The sequence below is a fragment of the Tamandua tetradactyla genome, chromosome 4 (assembly GCF_023851605.1).
Source record: "Tamandua tetradactyla isolate mTamTet1 chromosome 4, mTamTet1.pri, whole genome shotgun sequence".
NCBI lineage: Eukaryota > Metazoa > Chordata > Mammalia > Pilosa > Myrmecophagidae > Tamandua > Tamandua tetradactyla.
Genome location: NC_135330.1, coordinates 59459131 through 59480181, shown reverse-complemented (window position 1 = coordinate 59480181; position 21051 = coordinate 59459131). Strand labels below are relative to the sequence as shown.

Here is a 21051-nt window from a genome sequence, read left to right as displayed (position 1 = left end):
AGGATCTTGACTGGCAAACCCAAGGTAAGGGGGTCATGCTCTGAAAAAGGATTTTTTTTTTTTGAGACTGCATTTCTATGGCTTGACTGCTCTTTGGATATAACTGCAGGGCTTCACAGGCTCCAACTGACCCAGGCTAGGGTGAAATTAAGCTTGTCTGAGAGACACAGAGGCTGGTCAGGTGAAAGGAGATAATTCCCTGGAGGCTGTGCCTTCCCCAGGAAAGGGGTGGGGCCCAGCTCAGGTGGAATCCCTCCCTCAAGGAATTCAGACCCTAGGGTCTGGAAAAGTGAAGCAATTAAAGCCAGCCTACAACCTCTCCTCTGTCTCCACCACACCCCAGCAGGGAAAGCCTGCTGAAGTTAAAGGTACCGCATCACTTTATGCTGGTGGGACCTGCAGGCAGACAAGCACCATATACTGAGCAGGACAGGAAAAACACAGAGTCTAGAAGCTTCATAGGCAAGTCTTTAAATCTGTTGGATCTCAACTTCAGGGAAAACTGATGCAAGAGACTCTTTCCTCCTGAAGGGAGGCTAGGCTGGTCTGGGAAAAATCTGACTGTGGTCTATAATACCTAAGCAGACCCTCCTAAGGGAAAAAAAAAGGCACCATACAGGCAGAGCAAGAAACAAGAAAACAAGAACTGAAAATTCTGATCTGTTAAACAAAACCTAAGCTAGAGGTCTAGAATAAGCTGAACTGAGTATCAAAGAACAAATAGAAAAAAATGTCATCCAGCAAAAAAATCCTAGGTAAAAAAGTAAAAATAAACTCCAGAACAAACTAATTAAGGAAATTAAATGTCTAGATGCCAGCAAAAAATAACAAATCATAATAGGAAAATTGAAGACATGGCCCAGCCAAAGGAACAAACTAACAATTCAAATGAGATACAGGAGTTGAAACAATTAATTCAAAGTGTTCAAACAGATGTGGAAAACCTCATCAAATATCAAATCAATGATTGAGAGAAGATATAAAGAAGACAAAGAATGAAAAAATAAAAAGAAACCAAAAGTCTGAGAAAACAAATCACAGAACTTATGGGAATGAAACGAACAGTAGAAGTGATGAAAAAAACAATGGAAATGTACAATGTTAGATTTCTAGAGGCATAAGATAGGATTAGTGAACTGGAGGAAGGTACATTTGAAATCCAATAAGCAAAAGAAATATAGGGAAAAGGGTGGAAAAATACGAGCAAGGACTCAGGGAACTGAATGACAACATGAAGTGCACGAATCTATGTGTTGTGGGTGTCCCAGAAGGAGAAGAGAAGGGAAAAGGAGGAGAAAAACTAATGAAGGAAATTATCACTGAAAATTTCCCAACTCTTATGTAAGACTTAAAATTATAGATCTAAGAAGTGCAACTACCCCAAACAAAATAAATCCAAATAGACTTACTCCAAGACACTAACTAATTAGAATGTCAGATGTCAAAGAAAAAGAGAGAATCTTGAAAACAGCAAGAGAAAAGCAATTCATCACATACAAGGGAAGTCCAATAAGACTATGCACAGATTTCTCAGCAGAAACCATAGACACGAGAAGAGTGGTATGATATATTTAAGTTACTCAAAGAGAAAAACTGCCAAACAAGAATTCTATATCCAGCAAAACTGTCCTTCAAAAATGATGGGGAAATTAAAACATTTTCAGACAAAAAAAATCACTGAGAGAATTTGTGATCAAGAGACCGGCTCTGCAAGAAATACTAAATGGAGCACTAGAGACAGATAGAAAAAGACAGCAGAAGAGTGTAGAAATGAAGACTATCAGTAAAGCTAAAAAAAAGAAAATTTAGATATGACATATAAAATCCAAAAGGCAAAATGGCAGAAGAAAGTATTGCCCTTACAAAATAGCACTAAATGTTAATGGATTAAACTCCCCAATCAAAAGGCATAGACTGGCAGAATGGATTAAAAAACAAGACCCATCTATATGCTGTTTACAGGAGACACATCTTAGACTCAAGGATAAACACAGGATAAAAGTGAAAGGTTGGGAAAAGATATTTCACACAAGCAATTAGAAAAGAGCAGGACTAGTTATACTAATATCCAACAAATTAGACTTCAAATGTAAAACAACTAGAAGAGACAAAGAAGGACACTATTAATAAAAGAAACAATTCAACAAGAAGACATGACAATCATAAATATTTATGCACCGAGCCAGAGTGCTCCAAAATACATGAGGAAAACACTAAAAAGAGAAATAGACACAACTACTGCAATAGTTGGAGACTTCAATTCCCCACTCTCATCAATGGACAGAACATCTAGACAGAGGATCAATAAAGAAACAGAATTTGAATAATATAATAAATGAGGTAGACTTAACAGACAATTATAGAATATTACACCCCACAACAGCAGGATACACCTTTTTCTCAAGTGCTTATGGATCATTCTCAAGGATAGACCATATGCTGGGTCACAAAGCAAGTCACAATAAATTTAAAAACACTGAAATCATACAAAACACTTTCTCAGATCATAAAGAAATGAAGTTGGAAATCAGTAATAGGCAGAGTGCCAGAAAATTCAGAAATATATGGAGGTTCAACAACATACTCTTAAACAACCAGTGGGTCAAGAAATTACAAGAGAAATCAGTAAATATCTTGAGGCAAATAAAAATGAAAACACAACTTATCAAAATTTATGGGATGTAGCAAAAGCAATGCTAAGAGGGAAATTTATTGCCCTAAACACCTATATCAAAAAAGAAGAAAGAGCAAAAATCGAGGAATTAACTTCCACTTGGAAAAACTAGAGAAAGGACAGCAAACTGACTCCAAAGCAAGCAAAGGGAAAGAAATAATGAAAATTAGAGCTGAAGTAAATGAAATTGACAACATGAAAACAATCGAGAAAATCAACAAAACCAAAAGTTGGTTCTATGAGAAAATCAGTAAGACTGATGGATCCTTAGCAAGGTTGATGAAAAAGAAGAAGAGAGAGGATGTAAATAAACAAAATCAGAAATGGAAGAGGAGACATAACTACTGACCCTGCAGAAATAAAGGAGGTAATAAGAGGACACTATGAACAACTTTATGTTGATAAACCAGACAATGTAGATGAAATGGACAACTTCCTAGAAAGGCATGAACAACCAACATTGACTCGAGAAGAAACAGACGACCTCAACAAACCAATCACAAGTAAAGAAATTGAATTAGTCATTAAGAAGCTCCCCAAAAAAGAAAAGTCCAGGACCAGATGGCTTCACATGTGAATTCTAGAAATGTTTAGGAAAGAATCAGTACAAGTCCTGCTCAAACTCTTAAAAAAAAACTGATGAGGAGGGAAGGTTACCTAACTCATTCTATGAAGCCAACATCACCCTCATACCAAAGCCAGACAAAGATATTACAAGAAAAGAAAATTACAGACCATTCTTCTTATGAATATAGATGCAAAAATCCTCAACAAAATTCTTGCTAATTGAATCCAGCGGCACATTAAAAGAATTATACACCATAACCTAGTAGGATTCACCCCAGGTATGCAAAGATGGTTCAACATAGGAAAATCAATTAATGTAATATACCATATCAACAAATCAAAGCAGTAAAACCACATGATCATCTCGATTGATGCAGAAAAGGCATCTGACAAAAATTCAACATCCTTTCTTGTTGAAAACACTTCAAGGGATAAGAACAGAAGGGAACTTCCTCAACATGATAAAGGGAATATAAAAAACCCACAGTTAACATCATCCTCAACAGGGACAAACTGTAAACTTTTCCCCTAAGATCAGGAACAAGACAAGGATGTCCACTGTCACAACTGTTATTCAACATTGTGTTGGAAGTTCTAGCCAAAGCATTAGACAAGAAAAAGAAATACAACGCATCAAAACTGGAAAGGAAGAAGTAAAACTCTCACTGTTTGCAGATGATAAGACACTATATGTCGAAAACCCTGAAAAATCCACAACAAAACAACTAGAGCTAATAAATGAGTACAGTAAAGTGACAGGTTACAAGATCAACAATCAAAACTCTGTAGTCTTTCTATACACTAGTAATGAACAATCTGAGGGGGAAATCAAGAAAAAATTCCATTTACAATTGCAACCAAAAGAATAAAATATTTAGGAATAAATTTAACTAAATAAACAAAAAGCCTATACAAAGAAAACTATAAGAAATTGCTAAAAGAAATCACAGAAGACCTAAATAAATGGAAGGACACACTGTGTTCATGGATTGGAAGACTAAATATAGTTAAGATGACAGTTCTTCCTAAATGGATTTACAGATTCAGTGCAATACCAATTAAAATCCCAAAACCTTACTTTTCAGAAACAGAAAAACCAATAACCAAATTTATCTGGAAGGGCAGGGTGCCCCAAAAAGCTACAAATATCCTGAGAAAGAAAAATGAATTTGGAAGTTTCATGCTACCTGATTTTAAGGCATATTACAAAGCTACAGTGGTCAAAACAATATGATACTGGCATAAAGACAGATATACTGACCAATGGAATTGAATAGAGTGTTCAGATATAGACCCTCTCATCTATGTCAATTGATCTTTGATAAGGCAGTCAAGCCAATGCACCTGGGACAGAAAGTCTCTCCAATAAATGGTGCTTGGAGAACTGGATGTTCACATGCAAAAGAATGAAAGAGGATCCATATTTCATACCCTATACAAAAATTAACTCAAAATGGATCAAAGATCTAAACATTAGATCTAAGACCATAAAACTTTCAGAAGAAAATGTAGGGAAATATCTTATAAATCTTATAATAGGAAGCAGTTTCCTAGACCTTAAACCCAAAGCATGAGCATTGAAGAAAGAAAGAAAGAAATGGGAACTCCTCAAAATTAAACACTTTTGTGCATCGAAGAACTCTGTCAAGAAAGTAAAAAGACAGCCTACACAATGGGAGACAATATCTGGAAATGCTGTATCAGAAAAAGGTCTAGTATTCAGTATAAAGAGATGGTTCAACTCAACAAGAAAAAGACAGACAACCCAATTACAAAATGGGCAAAAGAACAGACACTTCTCAGAAGAGGAAATATAAATGGCTAGAAGGCACATGAAAAGATGCTCAACTTCCCTGGTTATTAGGGAAATGTAAATCAAAACCACAATGAGATATCACCTTACACCCACCAGAATGGCCATTATCAATAAAACAGAAAATGCCAAGTGCTGGAGAGGAAGTGGAGAAAATGGCTCACTTATCCACTGTTCGTGGGAATGTAAAATGGTACAACTGCTGTGGAAGGCAGTTTGGTCGTTCCTCAGGAAGCTAAGTAGAGAACTGCCATATGATCCAGCAATACCATTGTCAGGTATCTTCTCAGAAGACATGAGAGGAAGGACACAGACATTTGTACACCAATGTTTATAGCAGAAATATTTACAATTGCCAAGAGATGGAATCAACCCAAATGTCCATCAACAGACAAGTGGCTAAACAAGCTGTGGTATACACATATGATGGAATATTGCACATCTGTAAGACAGAATAAAGTCATGAAGCATGTCACAACATGGATGGATCTTGAGGATATCAGGCTGGGTGAGATTAGCCAGAAACAAAAGGACAAATATTATATGGTCTCACTGATATGAACTAACATTACTGAATGAGCTTGGAAAATTTCAGTTAAGAACAGAGGCCATCAGAAGATAGAAACATGGCAGAAATTGGATAACTGGAGCTGAAGGGATACAGATCATACAACAGGACTAACTATAAAAATTCAGAAATGGATAGCACAATACTTCCTAATTGTAGCACAAAAATGTTAGTACAGCAACTAAAGTTGAATGTGAGAATGATATAGGGAGGAGGGCTGGGGACACAAATGAAACCAGAAGGAAAGATAGATGATAAAGACTGAGATGATATAATCTAGGAATGCCTAGAGTGTACAATGATAGTAACTAAATGTACAAATTTTAAAAAGTTTTTGCATGAGGAAGAAAAAAGGAATGTCAATAGCACAGGATGTTTCTCTTTTGTTGCTCAGATATGGCCTCTCTCTCCAGCCAACACAACAAGCAAACTCACCACCCTCCCCCTATCTACATGGGATGTGACTCCCAGGGGTGTGGAACTTCCTGGCGACGTGGGACAGAAATCCTGGAATGAGCTGGGACTCAGCATCAACGGATTGAGAAAAACCCTAGAACGAGCTGAGGGTCAGCATCAGGGGATTGAGAAAAACTTTTCGACCAAAAGGGATAAGAGTGAAATGAGACAAAATAAGTGTCAATGGCTGAGAGATTCCAAACAGAGTCGAGAGGTTATCCTAGAGGTTATTCTTACACATTAAATAGTTATCACCTTGTTAGTCAACATGTAGTGGAGAGGCTGGAGGGAACTGCCTGAAAATGTGGAGCTGTGTTCCAGTAGCCCTGTTTCTTTAAGATGATAGTGTAATGATAAAGCTTTCACAATGTGACTGTGTGATTGTGAGAACCTTGTGTCTGATGCTTCTTTTACCTACCTTATCAGCAGAGGAGTAAAATATATGGATTAAAGATGAATAATAGGGGGAATAAATGTTAAAATAAATTTAGAGTGAAATGCTGGTGATTGGTGAGGGGGAAGGGTGGAGGGTATGGCATATATGAATTTTTTTCTGTTTTCTTTTTATTTCTTTTTCTGAATAGATGCAAATGTTCCGAGAAACAATAATGATGATGAATATGCAACTGTGTGATGATATTGTGAATTACTGATTATATATGTAGAATGGAATGATAAAAAATTACGAATGTTTGTGTTTGTTTGGGGTTTTTTGGTATTTTAAAATTGATTAAAAAAATATTGCAGGTTGTTGAAAATAGGTGGTTATTCATGTTTTCAAACTTTAACTTATGTGTGAGACTAAAACAAAAAATGTTTATTTGGTACAAAATTTATATTTTGACTAGTGCATTTCCTAACATAACTTATATGGAGAGTTTAATTGAACACCATAAGTACATGGAACCTTGAAAAGGGCATAAAATTGTGTAGATTTGTCCAGTGTGATGCCCCAATAAATCCCAGTGATTTAAACAGTGAATAAAAAAGTATTCGCGAAGTCCAGTTGGGAGAATGGCGAGAAAGGGGGAAAATTCAACTTCCTCATTTGGAGAGTTTCTGATATTCTCGCAAACAGTGGGGACAACCAAATCAATAAGCCAAGCCCTCAATCTTGAAACTCATCCCTGCCTACTTAAGGCGCTGATAATAGACTAAGCCTACTTAAAATGAGGCCTAAGAGTCACCCCGAGAAAAACCCTTTTGTTGCTCAGATACGGCCTATCTCTCTCTCAGCCAATACTGCAAGCAGGCTCACCGCTCTCCCCCTCTAAACATGGGGCATAACTCCCAGAGGCGTAAACCTCTCTGGCAACGTGGGACAGAAATCCTAGAATAAGCAGGGACTCAGCATCAAGGGATTAAGAAAACTTTCTTGATCAAAAGGGGGAAGAGCAAAATGAGACAAAATAAATTGTCAGTGGCTGAGAGATTTCAAACAGAGCTGAGAGGCTATCCTGGAGGTTATTCTTACACATTATATAGATATCCCCTTTTTAGGTTAAGGTGTATTAGGCTAGAGGGAAGTGCCTGAAACTGTGAGATGTGTTCCAGTAGCCATGTTTCATGAAGATGATTGCATAATGAAATAGCTTTCACAAAATTTATTGGGGCATCACTCTGTGATTGTGAAAACCTTGTGTCTGATGCTCCTTTTGTCTATGGTATGGACAGAAGAGTAAAACATATGGATTAAAAATAAATAAATAACACGGGGAACAAATGTTAAAATAAAAAAATATACATATTGGGTAGATGGAAATATTAGTGGTCAATGAGAGGGAGGGGTAAAGGGATGGTTTATATGAGTTTTTCCTTTTTATCTCTTTTTCTGGAGTGATACAAATATTCTAAAAAATGATCGTGGTATGAATATAAAACTACATGATCTATTGTGAGCGCTGATTGTACACCATGTATTGAATGTTTGTACATTAAGAATGTATGTGCTTGTACATTGTTGTATCAAAAAAATTTTTTTTAAATGCTTCACTAAGGCCACTGATGGATATGTGTTTTGCCAGTCACTTAGGATCCTAACTAAAACAGAGTTACCTGGGCAACCCAAAGTACCATGCTTGCTACTCTCAGCTTGCCACTTTTTTAGCGGGCAATGATGTTCTGCCCCCCTGCTTAGACCTCTGCCAGGCAAGCTATGATACGGCACCCAATTGATACTGAGCCAGACACAACATTCTCTCTAACAGAAGGTTCCTTGTGTCTGCTAATACTCGGCTAACCAGCATGCCTGGCACAATGCCTCCTAAAAACTCAAAGCTATTTGGGGAAAGACTGTTAGAAGAGGGGGAACAGTTTAGAAGAGATTTCAAACTCCCTAAAGATTAAATAATTATCATTTCCCAAAAAGCAACTTAAATATTATCAGAATCAGTCAAATGCTTTAACAACTATGAAGAAGGCCCAGTGAAGACTCAGATAATCTACCAGGCAACCATAACAGAACAGTGAGGATGAAATAGGAACTTCTCATTTTCTAGGTTAATAACACATTCATAAAAAGCCCAGCTGGCTGCTGTGGAAATAATCAAATCAAAGTTGGTTTGTCTTTGTTTTTGCGGGGGTTTTTTTTTGTTTATCTGTTTTAATGTGTATGTATATGTGTTTTGTTTTGTTTTAACACACTGGCTAAGACTTTTCTATCTATTCAGAGAACTATTTTCCTCTTTCAGTGCACAAGAACACACGCAATGAGCATCTGCAAAATTTAAGGAGCACACTCTCTCTACGCCCAACTCTGCAAGTGAAAGCATTGCCCTCCCCACTAGGTGCAACATGACATCCAGGGCTGAAAGTCTCCCTGGCAACATGGAAGATGACTCTAGACCTGGTACTGTGGGATCAGCAATTCCATTCTGACCAAAAGAGGGAAATGAAGTGTAATTAATGAAGTATCTGTGGCAGAGAGAGTTCAAATAGAGTCGAGAAGCTACTCTGGAGGTTGCTCTTATGCAAGCTTCAGTTAGACCCTGCTACCTATCATAACCTGCCAACCCCCAACCAGGACCATTCCAGCCAATCCTAAAGAACACCTAGGGCAATATATAAGATTCCACAAGTGTTTCATGCACTAGAGTAATTTTCCAGAAACCTACAATCTCCAGCTGGGTCCCTGGTCCAGATAAGTCCTGAAATCTAGCCCAGCCTCTCCAGAACACAGGATAGTTCCATCTCCCTACCCCAAATTAGTGACAGACCCTTCCAATATCAAAAATTAAGAATTGCCATAGCCCAAACACCCCTACAGAGAGGGATGGAAAGATCAAAGGTGATGGTGGAGTTATACAGAGAAGATACGATTTAACAAATGACTATGAATGCTGAATCATTAAACTGATTTCTCTTTTAGTCTCCAATATTTTAGAGCATCCAGAAGTAAAAACTTAAAATTGTGGAATTGTAACCCATGTCAAACTCTCAAATATGTTCTACAGGTAACTGTGGTGCTGTGCTTTGAAATCTATAAACTTTTGTATATATGTTATTTTTCACCAAAAAAGTCGATTGTGTTGATAAAAAAAATATTTAAACCCTCTTGCCTCCTATATTCTGGAGCAGCTAGAAGGAAAAATCTGAGAGGTTTGTATGGTAGCCCATGACAAACTCTGGGGTCTGTCCTGTAACTATTTGTTGAAGAGTACTTTGAAAACTACTGCTTTTTTGTTTCTTTGCTTTGCATATATGTTATGCTATACAGTAAAAAGTTAAAAATGAAAAACAAGTTAAGGAGCAGAAAACATAGAAGATATTTTCTATTAGGTCTATGCTGAAAACATATAGAAAATATTTTCTGTTAGGTCTATGCTGCATTTTTGTCGGTGTCACTCGTCATTATTGTTATCACATTATTCAGTGCCTAGAAATGGCTTCACATATAATACCTGAACACTGCCGAACTGAGACACTCTCAAATTTGATTGGTAATTCATAAGATAATAACTCTAGGTATACCGTTTCCACACCAACATCATTTTATTCTTTTACTCTACTGTTAATGAAAGGGAAACCTTTTTGAGGTCTCAGGACCATGCAGCTCAAAAAGCCGGCTGCCCTTCGTGAGGCTGAGGAGCCATAAAGAAAGGTCTTTAATTTTCCTTCTTGGGACACAGATTATTGGTGTGCTCACACTTCTTGTTCCAGCTGACAGCAGAGGGGTACAGGTGAGTGCAACACTTACAACAGATCCTTTTGTCACAGTTATACTTCTGGGTGAGCTGGCAGACGGAAGGCTTGGTGCTGCCACCCCAGAGATAAAGCACCAGGTGCAGGGCGGACTCATTCTGGATGCTATAGTCTGAGAGAGTGCAGTCATCCTCTAGCTGTCTGCCAACAAAAATAAGACACTGCTTGTCAGGCCCTCCTTGTCCTGGAATTTGGCTTTGACATTCTCAGTGGTGTCATGGGACTCAACTTCAAAGGTTATGGTCTTGCCAGTCACCGTCTTCACGAAGACCTGCACCTCTGCATTTGCCATAAATCCACTCTCACTGACCTTCCCGGTCACCTCGCTGAAGAGCCCAACAATACTTTTTCTTCCAACAATATATTATTGTAATAAACTTTACTAAAAGGGTTGGGTTTTGATGTATTTTTGAGCCAGATAAATTTCCATGAAATAATAAAATATAAATAAATTATATGCCAACCTATTTGTCAAAAAAAAATTTTTACACATATTTCTATGGGTCTTCCCAAAAGTCCTTTAAGAAAAGGAAAGCTTGGTGAAGAATAATAATGATAATAATAGTCAGTATTTTCTGAGTACTAGTTGAAGTTGGGCTTGTGAATAATGGATGGGAAGAAAATGAAAAAAGAGTCTAGTATCAAGCTTTGAGAAATTCTAGCATTTGAAAACCATGTAGAAGAGGTTGAGCAAGCACAGAAGGTATGACCAGAAGAGAAAAAAAACAAGAAGTCATAGTCATGGAAGTCATAGTTTCAAGAAGGAGGAAGTGTTGGTGTAACTGAGAGCCAAGAATGAGCCATCTGAAGATCTTTGGTGATCTTAGCAAGAAGCGTTGTGTGTAGCAATGAGGACAGAGGTGAGATAAGAAAAAAAGGAAGGGAGGGCCACGGTGGCTCAGCAGGCAGAATTCTTGCCTGCCATGCCAGAGACCCGGGTTCGATTCCCAGTGCCTATCCATGCAAAAAAAAAAAAAAAAAAAAAAAAAAACCTGTTGGGAAATAAACAAACAAAAAAACTCTAAAAAAAGAAAAAAACAAAGTATGAGGGGAAATGAAAGCATTGACATGTTTTGAAAACTACGGCTATGAAAAGGAAGAAAAAGACAGGGTGATAACTGGAAGGTGGCAAGGAGCCAAAGGAATTTTGTTATTTTAAGATAGAAGAGATCCAAGCATGTTTAATGACATTTGGAAGGATCCAAATGAAAGGGAAGATGAAGAGAAAGATGGGCTAGCATAAGGTTTCTAAGGAGGATTGTAAAACAAAGATAAGGATTAATCTCAGATAGGAATAACAGTTCTGCCCACTACAGTAGGGGAGAAGATAAAGGGAATGCTTCAGACACGTGTAGAATTGTTTAGAGGTAAAAAGTTAGAGAAATTCCCATTTAATTTCTATGTTTTCTATCTTATCTGTGAAAAAGCAGTAATTACTGTAGTAATGGAGGTAGCAGCAGGAATAATAATACCAGCTAATGTTTACTGAGTACTTCCTATAGGCTATAAGCACTATATTAATTTATTTAATTCTCCTAACAAGATTTTAAGATGGATACTATTATTATTTTCATTTCAAAAAGAATAGATAATTTGACCAAAGTCATTTGGTTAAAACTCAAGAAGTCAACATTCAAGCCCAATCAGTCTATCTCCAGAGGCAATTGCATGAACCACTTTATTACACCAACTATCATACTTCAGAGTCAATAGAAGGCTTTTTTCTGGTTTTTTTTTTTTTTTTTGATGTGATGATGGAGATAAAAGACAGATCAAAAGGGGCTGTGAAATGAGAAATGAAATAGTAACAGATGATATAATCTGCTGAGAAAAAGGGAGAAAGTAGGGTAGTTAGAAAGTTGAGAACAGAGAAATATGAAAAGATCATTTAAGAGAAAGGAAGAGTGAATTGACTAGGGAAACATAAGTAATAGCCTGTTTGAATGTGGTGACCAGAAATGTATATGTGGCAAAAATCTGCATTATTATTTGATTTTCAGCCACTGAGATGCAACCACAGAGAAATCAGATAGTTTTGAAAGAAAAAAAAATGCCACCCATGAATTCTATATCTGGCAAAATTGTCTTTCAAAAATGAGGGAGAGGAGGTAGTTCAGTGGTTAGAATGCCCACCTTCCATGCGGGAGACTCAAATTCAATTCCCAGACCATGCACACACACACACCCCCCCAAAAAAAGAGGGAGAGGACAACAGTATCTCAGTGGCAGAATTCTCGCCTGCCATGCCAGAGACCTGGGTTCGGTTCTGGGAGCTTGTCCATGCCAAAAACAAACAAACAAAAAATTAGGGAGAAGTAAAAAAAAAATGAGGGAAAGGGCAGTACAACAGTGGCTCAGTGGCAGCATTCTCAACTGCCATGCCAGAGACCCGGGTTCAAATCCCAAAGCCTGTCCATGCCAAAAAAAATGAGGGACAGAAATGTTCTAGAGAGGCTAGAAGGAAAAATCTGAGATAATAGTATTGTACCCCATAACAAACTCTGGGATTTGTCTTGTAACAACTTGTTGAAGAGTGCTTTGAAAATGACTGATTTTTTCTTTCTTTGCTTTGTATATATATTTCACAACAAAAAAAAGTAAAAATAAATGAGGGAGAGAGAAAGACATTCCCAGATAAGCAAAAGTTAAGGGAGCAGGGAACTGCCTGAAAATGCAGAGCTGTGTCCCAGTAGCCATGTTTCTTGAGGATGACTGGATAATGATATAGCTTTCAAGATGTGACTGTGTGATTGTGAAAACCTTGTGTCTGATGCTCCTTTTATCTACCTTGTCAACAAATGAGTAGAACATATGGAATAAAAATAAATAATAGGGGGAACAGATGTTAAAATAAATTTAGTTTGAAATGCTAGTGATCAGTGAAAGCGAGGGGTAAGGGGTATGGTAGGTATAATCTTTTTTTTTTCTGTCTTTGTTTTATTTCTTTTTCTATTGCCTTTTTATTTCTTTTTCTGAATGGATGCAAATGTTCTAAGAAATGATGAATATGCAACTAGGTGATGATATTGTGAATTACTGATTATCTATGTTAATGTTATATTTGGTTTGTTAAATTTTTTTTAATTAATAAATAAATTTAAAAAATAATAATATAAAAAAAAAAAAAAACAGGAATGAATCCAGCCCTGGCACCATGGGATCAACAATTCCATCCTGACCAAAAGGAGGAAAAGAAGTGTAACTAATAAAGTCTCAGTGGCAGAGAGAGTTCAAATAGAGTCAAGAAGCTACTCTGGAGGTTGCCCTTATGTAAGCTTCAGATAGACCTTGCTACCCATCATAACCTGCCAAACCATTCTAGCCAATCCTAAAGAACACCTAGGGCAATATATAAGATTCCACAAGGGTTCCATGCACTAGTGTAACTGTCCAGAAAATTACAACCTGCAAATGGATCCCTGATCCAGATAAATTCTGAAACCTAGACGGCCCAGCCTCTCCAGAACATCAGCAAGTTCCATCCCTACCCCATATTACTGACAGCCCCTTCCAATATGAAAAAGTTAGAATGGCCATAGCCCAAACACTATTAAAGAGAGAGATAGAAAGACCAAAGGTGATGGTGGAGTTATACAGAAAAGATAGGAGTTAACAAATTAATATGAATGCTGAATCATTAAATTGATACCTCTTTTAGTCTCCAATATCTTAGTGCAACTAGAAGTAAAAACCTAAAATTGTGAACTGTAACACATGTCAAACTCTGAAATATTTTCTATAACTAATTGTAGTGCTATGCTTTGAAACTGCTTTTTTGTATATATGTTATTTTTCACAAAAAAAGGAAAAAAGTCAAAAAAGAAAGTAACATTAAAACCATAAAATTAAAAAAAAAAAAAAGCTAAGGGAGCTTATCACCACTTGACCAGCCCAAAGAGATGTTAAAGAGAGTTCTGTAAGTTGAAAGGCAAGGACAATAGACAAAAGATTGAAGCCACAAGGAGAAATAAAGATCTCTGGTGATGGTAACACACAGGTAAATATTAATGCCAGTATTATTGTATTTTTGGTTTATAACTTCACTATATATTTCCTAAAGGACCTAAAAAGGTAGATGCATAAAATGTAATGAGAAATCAGTAGTTTTAGATTCATAATATATAAACATGTAATTTGTGACAAGAACTACATAAATGTAGGGGGACAGAGGAGTATAGGAGGTCTGTATAGGCATACTCGCAGATATTGTGGATTTGGTTCCAGACCAGTGCAATAAAGCTAATATTGCTATAAGATGAGTCACAAATTTTTTAGTTTCCCAATGCACATAAAAGTTATGTTTATGCTATACTGTAGTCTATTAAGTATGCAATAGCATTATGTCTAAAAAAACAATATACACCCTAAAATACTAGAGAAAAAATATGGAACTATTAAACTCTCCCACCCAGGAAATCCCTGATACTCTCTCAAACATTAGAGACTCCCAAGTTAAAAGACCAAGCCTTTGATCTTGAGGCTTGCTCTTATGAAACTTATTACTATAATAAAGAAGCTAAACCTACCTATAATTATGCTTAAAAGTAACTTCGAGAGAACCTCTTTTGTTGCTCAGATGTGGCGTCTCTCTCTAAGCGAAACTCTGCAAGGAAAATCATTACCCTCCCCCCTATATGGGACATGATGTTCAGGGTGTAAGTATCCCTGGCAATGTGGGATATGACTCACAGAGATGAGCCTGGTCCTGGCACCTTGGGACCAAAAATGCCTATTTCTTCTGGGAGAAAAGGCATGTAACAAAATAAGGTTTCAGTATCTAAGAGATTTCAAAATAGAGTCAAGAGGCTATTCTGGAGGTTACTCTTATACAAGCTTCAGCTAGATATTGCTAATTGTCATGGTATGCCAAGCCCCAACCAAAAGTATCCCTGTAAACCCTAAAGAATGCCCAGGGCTCTATCGGAGAACGAAATAAAGTTTCACTAAGTTTATTTTTCAGAAACCTATAACCTCCAGATGATTCCTAGGCCAGATAAGCCCTGAATCCCAGAATTACCAGTTTCCCCAAGAGCATCAACCACTTGCATCCCCTATCCCATAATGTCAATACCCTTTCAACATGAAGAAGTTAGAATGGTCATTATGCAAATATCCCTAAAGATTGGGAGACGGAGCAAAGGAGAAGTAGGAGTTATAATAGAGAAGATAAAATTTAAGAAATGAGTATGACTACTGAATCATTATCTTGATATTTCTTTTTAGTCTCCAGTCTTAGAGCAGCTAGAAGGAAATACATGAAATTGTGTGGAACTGTAACCATACTATACATTCAAACTTTTTAAATAACTATTTGTTAAAATGTACTTTGAAATTTACCACTTTTTTGTACATATGTTACAGTTCACAATAAAAAATGTTTAAAACAGTACATACCTAAATTTAAAAATACTTTATTGCTAAAAAATGTTAACTAGTATCTGAGCCTTCAGAGAGTAGTAAGCTTTTTGCTGGTGAAGTCTCTTGCTTCAATGTTGGTGGTTACTGACTCATCAGGGTGGTTGTTGATGAAGGTTGGGGTGGTTGTGGTAATTTCTTAAAATAAGACTATGATGAAGTCTGCCACATTGACTGACTTCTCCTTTCATGAAAGATTTCTCAGTAGCATGAGATGCTGTTTGATAACATTTTACCCACAGAACTTCTTTCAGAATTGAATTCTCTCCTCTCCAACTCTGCTACTGTTTCACCAACTAAATTGATACAATATTCTAAAGTCTTTCTTGTTATTTCAACAATTTTCCCAGCAACTTCACCAAAGTAGATTTCATTTCAAGAAACCACTTTCTTTGCTCATCCAAAAGAAGAAACTCTTCACCAATTAAAGTTTTGCCATGAGATTGCAGCAGTCAAATCTCAGGCTCCACTTTTAATTCTAGTTTTCTTGCTAAATCCACATCTGTGGTTACTTCTTCCACTGAAGTCTTGAACTTCTCAAAGTCATCCCTGAGGATTACAGTCAACTTCTTCCAAATTCCTGTTAATGTTGATATTTTGACCTCTTTCCATGAATCACATCTAGAATGGTGAATCTTTTCCCGAAGGTTTTTGATTTACTTTGCCCAGATTCATCAGAGGAATCACTTATCTATGGTAGCTGTAGCCTTACAAAATGTATTTTTTTTAAATAATAAGACCTGAAAGTCAAAATGACTCTTAGATCCACGGGCTGCAGAGTGGTGTTGTGTTAGCAGGCATGCAAACAATAATAATCTCATTGTACCTCTCCATCAGAGCTCTTGGATTACCAGGTGTACTGTCAATGAGCAGTAATATTTTGAAAGGAATCTTTTTTTCTGAGGAGTAGGTTACAAAAATAGACTTAAAATATTCAGTAGACAACATTGTAAACAGATGTGTTGGCATCTAGGCTTTGTTGTTCCATTTATATACAGAGCACAGGCAGAGTAGATTTAGCATAATTCTTAAGGGCCCTAGGATGTTCAGAATGGTAAATGAGCACTGGCTTCACTTAAAGTCACCAACTTTAACCACTTAAAGTCAGACATTTAAGTGAAATGTCTGACTTTAAGTGAAGGTGACCAAGTCACCTCTAACAAAAGAATCAACCTGTTCTTTGAAGCTTTGAAGTCACACATTGGCCTCTCTCCTCTAGCTATGAAAGTACATCTTTTTCTAATATAAGGTTGTTCTGTCTATATTGAAAATCTGTTGTTTAATGTAGCCACCTTCATCAAAAATCTTAGCTAGACCTTCTCGATAATTTGCTGCTTCCCCTTGTACTTCTATGTTACAGAAATGGTTTCTTCCCTTAAACCTCATGAACTAACCTCTGCTAGCTTCAAACTTATCTTCTGCAGCTCCTCAACTCTTTCAGTCTTCACAGAATGGAAGAGAGGAACTTGCTCTGGATTAGGCTTTGGCTGGTTTGATCTACCCATACCATCAAAACTTTGTCCACATCATCAATAAGGCTGTTTCATTTTCTTATCATTCGTGTTTCACTGGAGTACCCCTTATAATTTCCTTCAAGAACTTTTCCTTTGCATCCACAACTTGGCTAACTGTTTGGCCAAGATGCCTAGCTTTTGGCATATCTTGGCTTTTGACAAGCCTTCTTCACTAAACTTAATCATTTCTAGCTTTTGGTTTAAAGTGAGAGACATAGCAACTCTTCCTTTCACTTGAACACTTAAAGGCCATTGTAGGGTTATTAACTGGCCTAATTTCAATAATGCTGTTTCTCTGGAAATAAGGAAGTCCAAGAGGAGAGACAGAGATGGGGGAATGGCCAGTCCTAGTAGCAGTCAGAACACATACAACATTTATTAAGTTTGCCATATTGTATGGGTGCAGTTTGTGGCACCCCAAAACAATTACAATAGTAACATTGAAGATCACTGATTGAAGATCATCATAACAGATATAATAATGAAAAAAGTTTGAACTATTGCAAGAATTACTGAAATGTTACACAAAGACATGAAGTACATGGGCTGTTGAAAAAAAATAGCACTGACAGACTTGTTTCATGCAGGTTTGCCACAGACCTTCAATTGTAAAAAAAAGGAAAAAAATGCATTACCGTGAAATGCAATAAAGCAAAACACAATAAAATGAAGTACGCCTGTATATTACTGAAGTTAAGTTGGTATCAAAGAAACCAATATTTTTGTAGGTTTAGGATGTTAAATTTAAGCCCCATAGTAACTAAAAGAAAATATCAGAGAATATGCAAGCTCACAGAGACAGAAAGTAGAGTATAGGTTGCAGGGGGTACAGAAATGGGAAATTAGTGCATAATGGATGTAGAGTTTCTGTTTGGGAAAATGAGAAAATTTTAGTAATGGGAGGTGGTGAGGTGAATGTGATTAATCTCACTAAACGGTATGTTTGGGAATGATTGAGATGTGAAAGTTTATATTGCATATATGTTCCCACAATTTGAAGAAAAAAAGGGGGGGAAAACTAAAGAGCCAATGATCATTAAATACAACACATGATCCTAGACAGGATCTAATAAGGAGGAGAAAAGGCTCAAAAAGACACTATGGGGGCATATGGAAAAAATTAGAATACAGACTGCAAACTTTATAGCCATGTTAAATTTCTTGAACTCAATAACTGCACTTAAGGTGGTTATATTAGTGAATATTCCTGTTCTTAGGAAATGTACACAACAGTATTAAGTGCTCATGCAGCATGATATATATAATCTACACTCAGGGGTTCAGAAAATGGATTGATAGGCTGACAAACAGAAAGATAGATAGATGACTAGAAAGAATAATATGGCAAATGTGACAAAATGTTGAAATTGGTGGATCTGGGTATCTGGAGGGATAGGGGTATGTTGACACTCTCTGTATTGGGTTATCATGTCTTTTCTCAAATGGAAGTTCTCAGTTTTATTTTGCTTAGGAAGGCATCAATGCTAGTCTGAAACTGTTAAGTACCCCAGAAAAGCTATGTTCTTTATCCTAATCCAATCTTGTGTTGGCAGACATTGTTTGGGTGGGATGTTTTTTATTAAGTTACTTCCATGGAGATGAAACCACCTAATTATGGGTGGACCTTTTGATTAGGTGGTTTCCATGGAGATATGTCACTACCCATTCAAGGTAGTCTTAATCCTCTTAAAGGGAACCATTTTGGAAAAAGCTCAGAGTCAACACAGACATTTGGAGATACAGAAAGAAAATGCTCCTGGGGAAGCTGTTTGAAACCAGAAGCCATTAGGGGCTGCAGACACCAGCCATGTGCCTTCCCAGCTCACAGAGGTGTTCTAGATGCCATTGGCTGTTCTTAAGCCAAGGTATCGCTCTCTGGATGCGATTTGGACATTTTTATGGCCTTAGACTGTAAACTTGTAACTTAATAAATCCCCTTTATAAAAAGCCAATCCATTCTGGTATATTGCATTCTGGCAGCATTAGAAAACCAAAAAATCGTCTCTTTCCCACCCCTTCCTTATTTACTAGTTACAAAAATATTCACCTGAATCTCCTTTTAAAAATTAATATAGTTTGGTATATATATATATATATACACACACACACACACACATACACACAGCTCTATGATTCCTTGAAATTTATTTTTTGTTGATGGCAAGAGTTAGGGGTCTAATTTTTTCCCTAGACAGAGAGTCAACTTCCCAAAACCACTTATAGATTAGCTCATTTTTATCCTTTTCATTTGAAATGCCACTTTTATCAAAATTAAACTCCCCTTTGTTCTTGGATCTTTTTCTTGAGTCTATTTCTTTCATTGATCTATCTATCTACTCCTGTACTGAACCTTTAGGATTATAATTACTATAATATGTTTTGACATTGGGTAGACCAAGACAAACTTTATTGGATTTGGGGGATTTTTCTTTGCTATTGCTGGTTTGATTCTTTCAGATGGACTTCAGAATTAGCTTAACAAGTTTATGTGGAAATTTTTATTGGGACCACGGTGATTTTAATTTAAAAAAATAAACAAACACAATAATAGCAAATGTTTACATGGAACTTACTGTGCCAGGAACTGTTTTAAGTCTTTTAAGGCCTCTTATATATTAACTCAATCCTCACAACTCTATGAGATACTTACTACTGTAATATTAATATTACTATTATAGATTAATATTATTGATAAGTTGAGCAGAAACACTACTGAGTATTTGTATCAGTGTCTCTATCTATTTAGGCCTTCTTTAATGTTCTTTAACAAAGTATTATATTTTCTTTCTGTTCTAGTTTGCTAGCTGCCAGAATGCTAAATACCAGAAATGGAATAGCTTTTAACAAGGGGAATTTAATAAGTTGCTAGTTTACAATTCTAAAGCCGAGATAATGTCCCAATTAAAACAAGTTTATAGAAATGTCCAATCTAAGCCATCCAGGGAAAGATACCTTGCCTCAAGAAGGGCAATGACGTTCAGTGTTCCTCTCTCAGCTGGAAGGGCACATGGCAAACATGGCAGCATGCTGGCTTTCTCTCCAGGCTTCTTGTCTCATGAAGCTCCCTGGGAGGCATTTTCTTTCTTCATCTCCAAAAGCTGCTGGCTGGTGGACTCTCTACCTTGCGGTTCTGTGGAATTCTGCTGTGGCTTTCTCGTGACTCTAAAAAAAGGGAGTCTCTCCAAAATGCTTCCTCATTTAAAGGATTAATGTGTGGAGTCACAACTCCATGAAGCTAACTAATCAAAAGTTACCACTCACAACTGGGTGGGTCACATCTCCATGGGAACAGTCAAAATGTTACCAACCAGCAATACTGAATGAGGATTATAGGACATGGCTTTTGTGGGGTCCACCACAGATTCAAACCAGCAGACTTCCTTATGGTCTTAACATTTCTTTTGGGTTTATGCCTCAGCATTTTATGATTTTTGTTGCTTCTGTGAAAGGATCCTTTTTCCCATTACCTTCTTAAACGTCTAACTATTAAATTCCAAATTATGGTTTGAAAAGCAATTCTGTGTGAATTCAAATTAATTTTACATAAAAATAAAGTTTCCATAATTTCATTCATTTTAAAATTATTCTTCTTTTGCACAAGGGCTAGTTCAGAACACAGTTAATCACACCTAATATGTAATAAATTTATATATATTCTTACAATGTGGCATGGGGCGATTTAAAGATTCACTTTAAAAGGTAAAGTTACCTAACACTCTTACCTTCCCCAAATTTGCAGCTCTAAAAACGAATCTAATCATTTCAGGATTATCCTACAACATTAGGTTAAACTCTGATGCATTGAGAAAGTAGTTTTCTCATACTGTGGGATCTGACCCAGAAA

At 36.7% G+C, this 21051-nt stretch overlaps 1 protein-coding gene and 1 pseudogene across 2 annotated transcripts in view; both read right to left on the bottom strand.

Annotated features, from left to right (window-relative positions):
- The window catches only part of PPP1R12B (protein phosphatase 1 regulatory subunit 12B), a 323111-nt gene that overhangs the window by 264953 nt on the left and 37107 nt on the right, over nucleotides 1–21051 (bottom strand). The gene's annotated exons all lie outside the window — the stretch shown is intronic.
- Nucleotides 6792–10790, bottom strand: LOC143678988 (ubiquitin-ribosomal protein eL40 fusion protein pseudogene; annotated as a pseudogene).